Here is a 10,886-nt window from a genome sequence, read left to right as displayed (position 1 = left end):
AGGGGGGGGAGGGGTTAAGCTAGAATTTGAAAGTTTAGGCGCTAAATTTGGGCAGCGGATATAACGACGATAATGAGCGCGGTAATAACATCAGTAATAATAGCGGATAAAGTCGTGGTAATACTTTAAACACAAAAAAAACCCACCCTTCTCTCTTTTGTTTCTCTCATTGAATTTACACATTCTCTCTACAAAATGCGGTAAACGATTAGAGATTTTCATAGTGCTTGTTGACCACCTTTGTAAACATATCTACAAGATTTTCACTTGTATGCACCTTTCCTTGCTTTAGATGTCCCTCTTCCAAAAGAGTGCATATGAAGTGATATCTCACCTCAATGTCCTTTGTCCTTGAATGAAAGGCTTAATTTCTTGCAAGATGGATAACACTTTGGCTATCACTATACAAGACACAATTGTCTTGCTTGTATCCAAGCTCTTCTAAGAATCTATCAAGCCACATAATTTCTTTGCTTGCTTCTGCCATTGCTACATACTCTACTTTTGTGGTAGAAAGTGAGACCACTTTCTGGAGCTTTGAACCCCGGCTTACTATTGTGCCTCCAACTATGAAGACATAGGAGTCCTACTGTGAGGCGAGCGACTCTTTTTGAGCGAGAAAATATTCAGAGCAAACACACACACGAGAGGGGGGGGGCGGGGGCACAAGAAGATACATGGTTAAAGACATAAGTTATTGTACAGTGTTATATGGCATGAAAATGATGAAACTTTTGTGAATTTCTTAGAAATATGAAAACATGTTAGTACAAGTTCTAGTCATAATTTAAAAGGGTCAAGCATAAATTTTTGCACAAACCATTCTTTTATTTCAAAATGACCAACAATAAATTGATTAAGTGGACATATGTCATTGAATACATGCAATCATGGCACTAGGTGACTAATCACACTTCCCAAAATCTTAGAGGATTGAAAGGTATAAAGTTAAAAGACCATAGACATTTTTGCCAAGCTCAATCATGTGGAGAGAGAGAAAGAGAGATTTATAATTTGAAACCTTACATTAGATTTACAAGTTAACAACTCTAAACTTCTAACCTCACACATTCCCCAACACATACAAGATACCTACTCCTCTGCTGTGATTTTGATTGCCACTATCCAATAAGGTCTCTTGAGCCTACCACACAAACTATCTCACTTAATTTGTACATGTTTCTCCTTGGCACTCTTTACTTTTGAAGCTTGAATTTTCAAGAAATTGTCCTTGCTTTCCACCTTGATTCCATTAACATCAATGTTTTCTGGCAACTTAATCCTGATGTGGTGCACTCCTCCTCATCCTTCTTGGCTTCATACTTGACTCTCACCACAAGCTCACCATCTTCCACAATTATATTCACATCTTGCTTGCTCATGTCAATTAGGTCCATTCTAAATTTAAAGCACTTGTCATCCTCCATCACACCCCATGGGATGCGACTTTCACACTAGTTGATGAAGTGGGCACATCAAGCACTGAGAAGAAGAGGTCCACCATGTCCATCATCTCCATGAGGGATGCGTGGCGCATGAAAGAGGCAGGGAAGTTGAACAAGGGAAAGAAGAGACTTGGAACAAAGCTCGTTTTCCATCCCTAGTTGGAAAATGCTCTCTCCTTGCCACTTTGTTGATGCTTAGCTATTGCTCTTTCAAGCCTCATTTCAAGCTAACCCTTGCTAGAGATCGATGTAGCATGGCCAACCTCCATAATGGTCGAGTCATCTTGGGCCTTTGCCAGAGGAAAAATATGTGACCACCTACTCATTGCCAAAGGCAAAAAAAATCTTTAATGGTAGCTCAAAAGTGACCTTGGGTACAACCATGCGAGCAGCCATCTTAAAAGAGAGAAAACGCGATGAAGAGACGAGTTGGGAGTTTGGGAGAACAATTCAGTGGGGATGGAGAGAACATCATGTGTATGATGGCAGGACAATGGGGAAACATTGAGAGAGAGAGAGAGAGAGAGAGAGAGAGAGAGAGAGAGAGAGAGAGAGAGAGAGAGAGAGAGGGGGGGGGGGGGGAGGGGGGGGGGGGGGGGGGGGAGGAGGAGGAGAAGAAAATTTTAACGTCTTAGGAAACTATTCGAAGAGACCTTCAAGATCTATCTGAAAGAGAGGTTCCTCATCATAATCGATTGCCAATGCAGGCAAGTGTGTGTGTGTGTGTGTGTGTGTGTGTGTGTGTGTGTGTGTATATAGAGAGAGAGAGAGAGGCTTGTGAATTGTGTGAGCACATTCACATGTGCAATAAAGAACATGCATTGACTGTCTTGAGGAGTTAGAGTGTATAGTTTTGGGGCCTTTGACACCATCAGTAAGCCATCCGAACAAGCCTTGGTTGGCTCAAACATGCCTACAATTTCATGCATGCACTATGTCATAGAATTGGTCCTTCTGCAGCTTCCACCCCCATTTCAAAAGAGGGTCTCTCTATTTGTTGCTCAAATTATTAGTTTTCCCAGTCATCCATGCCGCACAAACTTGCTGCCTACATATAATGAGGTTCAGATAACCAATAATCCGTTGAGCTATTCTCGCTTTAGGAGGATCTTGTAGTCTACAAAGGCCCTGAATTTACAGATTAATGCTTTGCCAAAGCCATTTACACTCATTCTCTATTTTACAACACCATAGTTTGGAAAGAATCTATGCTGAGATCGGGGGGGGAGAGAGAGAGAGAGAGAGAGAGAGAGAGAGAGAGAGAGAGAGAGAGAGAGAGAGAGAGAGAGAGAGAGAGAGAGAGAGAGTTCCTTTGACACTTGATTGCTGACACGCGAAGAGAGAGAGAGAGAGAGAGAGAGAGAGAGACAGAAGGAGAGAGGAGAGTTCCTTTGACACTTGATCGTCGACACACGCCGAGAGAGAGAGAGAGAGAGAGAGAGAGAGAGAGAGAGAGAGAGAGAGAGAGAGAGAGTTATTGCTACCAATAGCCAATGTTTGATGCCCTCTTGGGTATCGTCAGGCAACATGTTAGAGCAGAGAATTAGGGCCGTCACCTTGCGCATTGCATCTGTTTCGAGCTTCAAGTTTCAACCTAAAGGCTTGCATCGGTTTCGAGCTTCAAGTTTAAATCAAACGGCACATGTGTCATGGACAAGAGTTGTAGAGAGAGAAGGGCAGCGGTCTCAAGTGCTTTCTACCTTGAATGTCCCATCGCCATTGTAGGCTAACTGGGTGATAGTATGTTTAGGTGGTGGACACTTCTTTGGGAGGAGATGAAATGGGTGGTGGGTTTTTCATTTTTATTTCATATAAAGGAAAGATAAAATCTTTTTGGATGAGAGGTTGGAATTTAGGAGGGCTGGAAATTCCATTTCACTTTAATACTAAAGCTTAAAGTAGCAAATTGCATGCGCATTTAAATTCCCTCTTGTTGCCAGCCCTCTGGGCTCTACGCAGCGCTGCCTCAATGGGTCCCTCCGCCTCTTGTGCCCATCTCTCTCTCTCTCCCCCTCTCTCTCTTTGTAGCCTCTGCTGTCGGGCTCCTGCAGCGTTTGCAAGATTGCGGGCTCAGTGCTCTCTCTCTCTCTCTCTCTATATATATATATATATATATATATATATATATATATATATCTTTGTTTTGTACTGTTGTTAAGTTATTTTGTTACTCTGACTTTGTATCAGATCCACCACTTTGTAACTTTCGGGTCTCATAGGTCATTGTGGCCTTTTGAAGACGTTAATATAACATTTCATTTCTCTCTCTCTCTCTCTCTCTCTCTCTCTCTCTCTCTCTCTCTCTCTCTCTCTCTCTCTCTCTCTCTCTCTCTGTGTGTGTGTGTGTGTGTGTGTGTGTGTGTGTGTGTGTGTGTCCTCCATAGCCACTGCAGGTGCTTGTGTGTGCATCACAAAGCCATATCAACCAGCTCCTCATTGCCATCCATATTCAGCTTCGACAAAACCTCTCTCTCTCTCTCTCTCTCTCTCTCTCTCTCTCTCTCTCTCTCTCTCTCTCTCTCTCTCTCTATGAGTACTATGGCATTGTCATGTCAATAGCACCCTTGCACGTTCCACATGGAATCACATAATACTCACAATGGGAGTACAAACCCCCTTTACCTTCCTCCATTATTTGCTACACAACATATCCCAAGGGTAGTCTACAAAACTACTGGGCTGCAAAGAAGAGGGAACAAATAAACATGCAAAAAGGATGGCACGAGTGTGAGAGGATGGTGACATTGATGAGCAGGAGGCAAAGAAAATCTATAGGGCAGTTGCTAAGTGTTGGCATAGTCAAACAAACGGGCTTTCTGAGGGTCTTCAATGGAGCATTCTACAACAACTTCTTAGTCATCCAACATGCTCAGTGTTGCAATCCACATCAGAGACAGTTGGGAGGCTGATTTTCTCTAACATTTGTCATACATTGTCTGAGGTGAAGACTCCTCGTTCAAACAATGAGCTATTTTTGAAGCGGGCTATTGTCATGGCATGCCTCAATGGAGTCAATGGGGATAACAATGTAATGAGCAATAATGATGTTGTGAAGGCATTAGGACTTCATCGAAGAAATGTCATAGGAGCCAGTTTTTGACTGCAAATGGAGGAGGGGTCACTTCCCGTAGACACGTGTCAATGTCAACAGCATAGGACCAATACCTTAACAATTGAAATTGGAGAAATCGTGTTTCAATTCTGGTCAATGGAAACTCGCATCTCCCCCAAACAAGAAAGATGTCGTTTGAAAGAGAATCGGCAGGAGGGCACATGTGGTGCATCTGATGCATCTCCTCAATTTACCTCAGATATATCAACCAGAACATCTTTAAATTGTGTCACAATGCTTTACTTAGTAATTTTGAGTGCTTTGCAAAAGCTTTGAAATGCTTTATAAGTGTCTCATAGTGCTTCAAAATGCATCACTTAGAGCCTGCAAATGCTTGAAAGCGCCAGAAAAGTGCATCTTTGTGTGCATGAAAGCACCAAAAAGTGTTCAAAGTATTTTAGAGCACTTCCAAAGTGCACTAAAGTGCTTCATGGTGCTTAAAAGTACCACAAAGTACTTTAGAGTGCTTCAGAGTGCTTTCTAAACTCTAAACTGCTTTGGAGTGTTGCAGAGTGCCATAAAGTGCCTCAAAATGCTCTTAAATAGCACTGAAGTGCTTTCAAAGAGCCCTTAAAGTGCACTTCAAAGTGCTTTCAAGTGCCCAAAAGTGCTTTAAAGTGTTGCAGAGTGCTTCAAAGTGCTTGAAAGCGTCAAAAAGTGCTTTATAGTGCTTAAGTGTGCTTCAAAGTGCTACACAGTTCTATTTAGTGCACCAAAGTGTCCCAAAGTGCTTCGTAGTGCTTTAAAAGTGCTTTATAGTGCTTGAAACTACCAGAAAGTGCTTCATAGTGCTTGAAAGTTCCACAGTGTTCCTCAGAGTGCTTTGAAGTGCCACCAAGTAGTTTTGAGTGCTTCCAAAGTGCGCCAAAGTAGTTCAAAGTGCACCAAAGTGCTTGTAAAGTGCTTCAGAGTGCTATCAAGTGCCTCGGAGTGCTCTTGAAGTGCATTGAAGTGCTTCAGAGTGCTTTCAAGTTCCCCAAAGTGCTTTACAGTGCTGCAAAGTGCTTCAAAGTGCATGACATGTTGCTTGAAAGTACCACATGGTGCTTGAAAGTGCCACAAAATGCTTCACAGTACTTTCAAGTGTCCCAAAGTGCTTTAAAGTGTTGCAAAGTGCTTAAAAGTGCCTCAATGTGCTTCAGGGTGTTCTCCAAGTGTACTGAAGTGCTTCACTAGTGGACACCAAATCCCACTGCTCAACCAACCCCACCTAACTTTGGTTGAAAAGATGGAGAAATGACATACCTAATTTTCTTGTGGACAAAAGATGAAGTCATACCTACTTTTGCAAAAATACACCCCAAGGTGGTAGTATGTAAGTGTTGCAACAAGATTTCAGTACTTTATAGTATTTTTAAATGTCTTTTGTACGGCAGAGGGATTTTTACATGCGGTTCCAGGAGGCTCATCCTAACATTAGGATGTCCCTTAGAAAGCTTTGAAGGTCTGAAGCCAAACTTCATACGCAAGTTGAAGGACCGCAACACCTGCTGTTGTGAATACCATCTTCAGCTTGTTTACTTGAAGGAAGGCTTAAATCAGATGTATCATAGAAGTTATGGGCTACATGGAACGTCATGCTTTTGCAATTGTCTTGTGTGCAATCCGAGTGGTGGAATAGTGCAATGCACAGCATCAAAAACCACTTTTTCATCCTTGACAGAACTATGGGAGTCTGCATTGTGTCCAAATCCAACTGATAGTGCTTTTCACAGTAGCAAATGTCTTTTAGGAACATGCACTGATTGCGGGATTGAAAGGCTCTTGTTGTGTCCAGTCAAAGAGAGTGATGGTATCTCTAGAATGACTGTCAAGATTTTTGACAAGGTTCCTACACAAGAAAAGGATGAAGAAGCTCTAGATAAATGTTGAAAAGACCCCATGGTTCACCAGCTCAGGCCAATGAGTTTCATTTTTGTGCTCCAAGGGAAACTAGGGAAGCTCATCAAACACAACTACTTGTAGCTCAAAAGTTCAAGGAGTGTTTGGCCAATTTTCTTGACGATGTAGTGGTGTCTATATTGGATTTTGTAAAGAATTACTCCTTCAATGTGCAGAACGAGATCCAATCAATGCATTGGTATTCATCTCAGGTCACAATCTTTGTTCACATTTCATAGTTACGTGCAAGGTTGCATGATTCGTTATTCGACATTCATTTTATTCGTGAATAATGATCGATTAATATGTTTCAAAGATTTATCGTCCGTACATCAGCTTTATTCAAAATACCATTTTATTGCTTACATATCGATTGATAGAATGTCGATCGAAACAATATCGATCGATATGTATTGACCGAAACAGTATCGATTGATTCCGACAAAGTATGAAAAGCCTAGATTTATGTGTTCTAGGCACAATTCCCTTCACCAAAGTGTCAGGTTACCCCCGACATAGAAAGGTTGAGTTGTCAACCTTTTTTTTTAAAAAAAATTAAGAAAATAGATTATTTTTATTGTTAAAACAGTAAAAATAAAACAAATGGATAGATTTGAATCATCTATAATTTTAAACAATAGAAGTTATTCTTTAGTTCTATTGTTTTAGTATAAATAAATAATGCTAAGCACTAGAGGCTATCTTTTTAGCTATAGTGTCTTAGTGGTGCAAATGTATAACTCTAAACATTAGAGGCTATACTCTTAGCTCTGTTTGTTTTAGAATATATAAATAAATAATCCTAAGCATTAGAGGCTCTTTTTACCTAAAGTGTCTTAGTATGAATGTATAATAGAGGCTATACTCTTAGCTCTATTTGTTTTAGAATAGAGCAATTAAAAGGTTAACAAAGGTTATTTAAATTGTAATACTTCTATACTTGGTTGTTTGAGCAAGGCTCCTAGAGTCTAAGTATGGATAAGATATACACATACATGTAGGGTCTTTTGGTTGTCATAAACAAATGTTCTTACCTCCATATAGACATAGACTAGGTCCACTTAGTGCCTCTTCGTTGTTATGAGATGATTCTCTGACTTCCAAGTGAGGTTTAAGATATGAAGTAGGATTCACTTGGTTGTTATCGAGCTTATGCTCTTACCTCTAAGTGAATATGGTGGATCACCTATAGAATTCACTAGGTTGTGATAGAGCGAAAGCTCTTACCTCCTAGTGATTATTAGTCATGCACGGTACTTAGGAGTCACATGGATGTTATCGAGCTCATGCTCTTACCTGTATGTTGATATAGAAATTAGAGACCTCATTTATTTTAGGGTCGATTGGTTGTGTTTGAGCAGTAGCTCCTACCTCCAAGAGACATAGATAGTGGAATGTGAGATGACTCCATTGCTCATCTAGGTTGTCTTGAGCAAACGCTCTTTACCTCCTAGTAGCCAGGAATGTCATATCCATTGGCGATTTTCCGTAAAATAATATATTAACACTATTCATTCATCATTTTAATTTAGCAAATAATATATATAACCTTTTATCTTTCTCATTGCGCGATTATGGTAAAAAATTATAATCATAGTATATCTATTGAGACTATAGGATATATTTTGTTGAAGTCAAAAAGCATGGTGCGAGGAAAAGAATGGACATATGTGGACGAAATAGAGAAAGGCAAAACAATTTTGTTTGTGGAATGCAAACATTGTGGGCATAAGTGGCACGGCGACACAGCTCGCATCAAGGAACATTTATTCGGCACTAGCCCTAGTGTGAAAGAATGTGGAGCACCGCCTAAAGACATATGGGTCCATTTTGCAGGATATGGAAAGAGATGCAAACGGGCAAGACTTCTTCCTAAGAGACAGAAGGGTATGACAGGTGGGTCATCTTCAACATAGAAGAAGTGAGTGTAGATCAAGAGGACGTGCAAGCTAGCCAAGGACCTTCAATGGGAACAACCTGAACACCTCAAAGTCCTTACACTTTTCCAAATGGTGCCATGGGAGGGATGGATGCAAATCCTGGGACATTCGGCAGAGCCGCTATGCTTGGGACTCTGTGACGCAGCATTCGCTCAACACGACATGCTCGAACTGCATCTAAAGTGGACACAAGTCTTCATGGCTTGTGGAATGATCCCATTTAATGTCATAAGAAATCTTATTTTCAAAGATGCACTAATGTCAACTACAAAAAAAGGATTCATCTATCCTGATTATAATAAAATGCAAACAGAGTATGTGGACAAAGTCAAGAGCAGTATAGAAGCGATTCTTAAGCAAACAGTGCTTGACTTTGCTCTAGTGTTTGGCTATACCATAGCGCTCGACGGATGGACAAGCTCTCAGAAAAAACCTCATGGTAACTTGTCCCAAAGGTGCAATGTTTCTAGAGGCCATTGATACCTCAATGGAAGAGAAGACATCCCTCTACTTGAAAAAGGTAAATGAGTGAGCTATCGCTCGACTGGGTGGACCAAAGAATGTGACAGCTATTGTTACAGATAATGCTTCCAACTACGAAGGAGTGGGTTTGTCCATTATGGAAAAGTACTCAAAAATTACATGGCTTGGATGTGCAGCACACACCCTAAATTTACTCCTAAAGGATATCGGCAGATTATCATTCATAAAATAGGTCCTTATTGACGCCAATCACATAGTCAAGTTTATACGGGAACATTAGTTTACATATGATTTATTTCACTCCAAGTCTCTGAATAAAGCACTTCAAATTTTTTTGTGCCACACAATTCGCTACAACTCACTACTCTATCTCATTGTAGCTCACTATTGAGCTATATATCTCAATTTTTTGAATTAAGAGCAACATGCACACCTTTGGACATCTTTAAAAAAATGACATCTACAAACCAAATTCTCAACAAAGTCATCAATAACCAACTCCAAAAAGAATTCATTGCCATAAACATAGAGAGAATACAATGCCATTTCAAAAAAGGACGAGGTAATTTTCCATTAAAAATTCCAACTATAGTCTACAATGTCTTTAAGAAACTCTGATATCCGCCGCTTCTTCAAGATCTGTGTTTAATGCTTCCTCAAGCATATCTATCGTTTCTTGAATATCTGCCTCATGACTTGGTCCTGCCTCCTCAGGCAGGGGACAGAGAGGACCATATCGCGCTTCGTATCTGGAAAGTTTTTTGGATAAAACAACTACTTCTGCTTCTTTGGCTGCCAACTTCTCTTGTAGTAAGAGAACGCTCTCTCCTTGGCTGGCTAGTGTAGCCCCCTGAGACACGATATTAACAATATGTTCATTCTCTTCTGGTAGGAGCACCAGTGGCCTCTTTCATGCAGGTGGATGTGCCTCCCCATGACACGCTTGTGCCCTTTCTTTAGCTCTTCCAAGTTCGACACCAACATTGAAAGGACGGTCTGTCCAAAGGATGTGCTTCTTCATTATATTTTGCACAAATACTTGCTGGATGAAGTACATGGCAACTTGATTATTATTAGGTAGACTACACTCCTTTTGGATGAAGCGTAGAAGCAACACACGCGCGAGCCCTTTGTGTTGCAAATTTGAGATTTTCAATGGTGTCGTTGCCTTGGCACGACCTGACCTCTTGAACAGTACATCTTCACAAAAAAGGAGAGTCAGCACTTGCGTACGTCCTGCAATTTCATTGGTTTGCCCTCCAAACCCTCGGGCTCCATGGTCTTGACAAAGAATGCAAAGAGGTTTGAGCCCCGTAACGCAGGCTCTCCTCTCTGAGGATGCCTTGAGACTCCTCATGGTCGAGCTCACCATCGACATTGGGAGGAGCGTATGGGACTATCATTTCCTGCTAGATGATAGATATAGATTGATTGAAAAACTACAATCGATGGTACAATCAATGTTCAACTTACACAATTTTAAAATTCAAAATCTCTTTCATCACTTTGACTACACCAATGTAATAAAATAGCATGAAATTCAAGACAATGGACATGAGACAAGACAAAACTGTATCATTGCAACACATTCTCAAATTACAAGGTATGATTTCAATCATTGGATGTCCTCAAGCCTGCACTATCTGGGAGCGTGCAATCAACACACTTAATGCCTTGTAACATGCTGAGGAGATCATGTGAGGACTTGCGCTGGGTGGGATTGGGAGATACACAAGTACACAGGACTTCTTGAAAGCGTATGAGGAAAGCGCTATAATTAGTTTCATTATCCTTAGGTAAATATTTAAGGAGTTCTTGAATGAATTTACAAAGGGAGTAGATATCTTGGTTGCGCGTGTAGACTAGTGGAGGATTTGTGGACATACATTCGGGAGCCACCCACCAATATCGCTTGCTCCAGGTTTCCCTTGTCGATGGGAGAAGATCTGCCAACTTTGGAAATGTGCTCTCTGTGGGGAACAAGGTTTCACTACCCCAATCACATATGTCCACATATACTCCAAT

The 10,886-nt window shown here is 40.9% G+C and overlaps 1 pseudogene; it reads right to left on the bottom strand.

Annotated features, from left to right (window-relative positions):
* Positions 1-1,161: 1,161 nt before the first annotated feature.
* Positions 1,162-1,874, bottom strand: LOC147454616 (small heat shock protein, chloroplastic-like; annotated as a pseudogene).
* Between the last annotated feature and the right edge of the window lie 9,012 nt (positions 1,875-10,886).

This window comes from Adiantum capillus-veneris, chromosome 7 (assembly GCF_014529385.1).
Source record: "Adiantum capillus-veneris isolate H3 chromosome 7, ASM1452938v2, whole genome shotgun sequence".
Classification (NCBI taxonomy): Eukaryota; Viridiplantae; Streptophyta; class Polypodiopsida; order Polypodiales; family Pteridaceae; genus Adiantum; species Adiantum capillus-veneris.
This window is presented reverse-complemented; position numbering and strand designations above follow the sequence as displayed.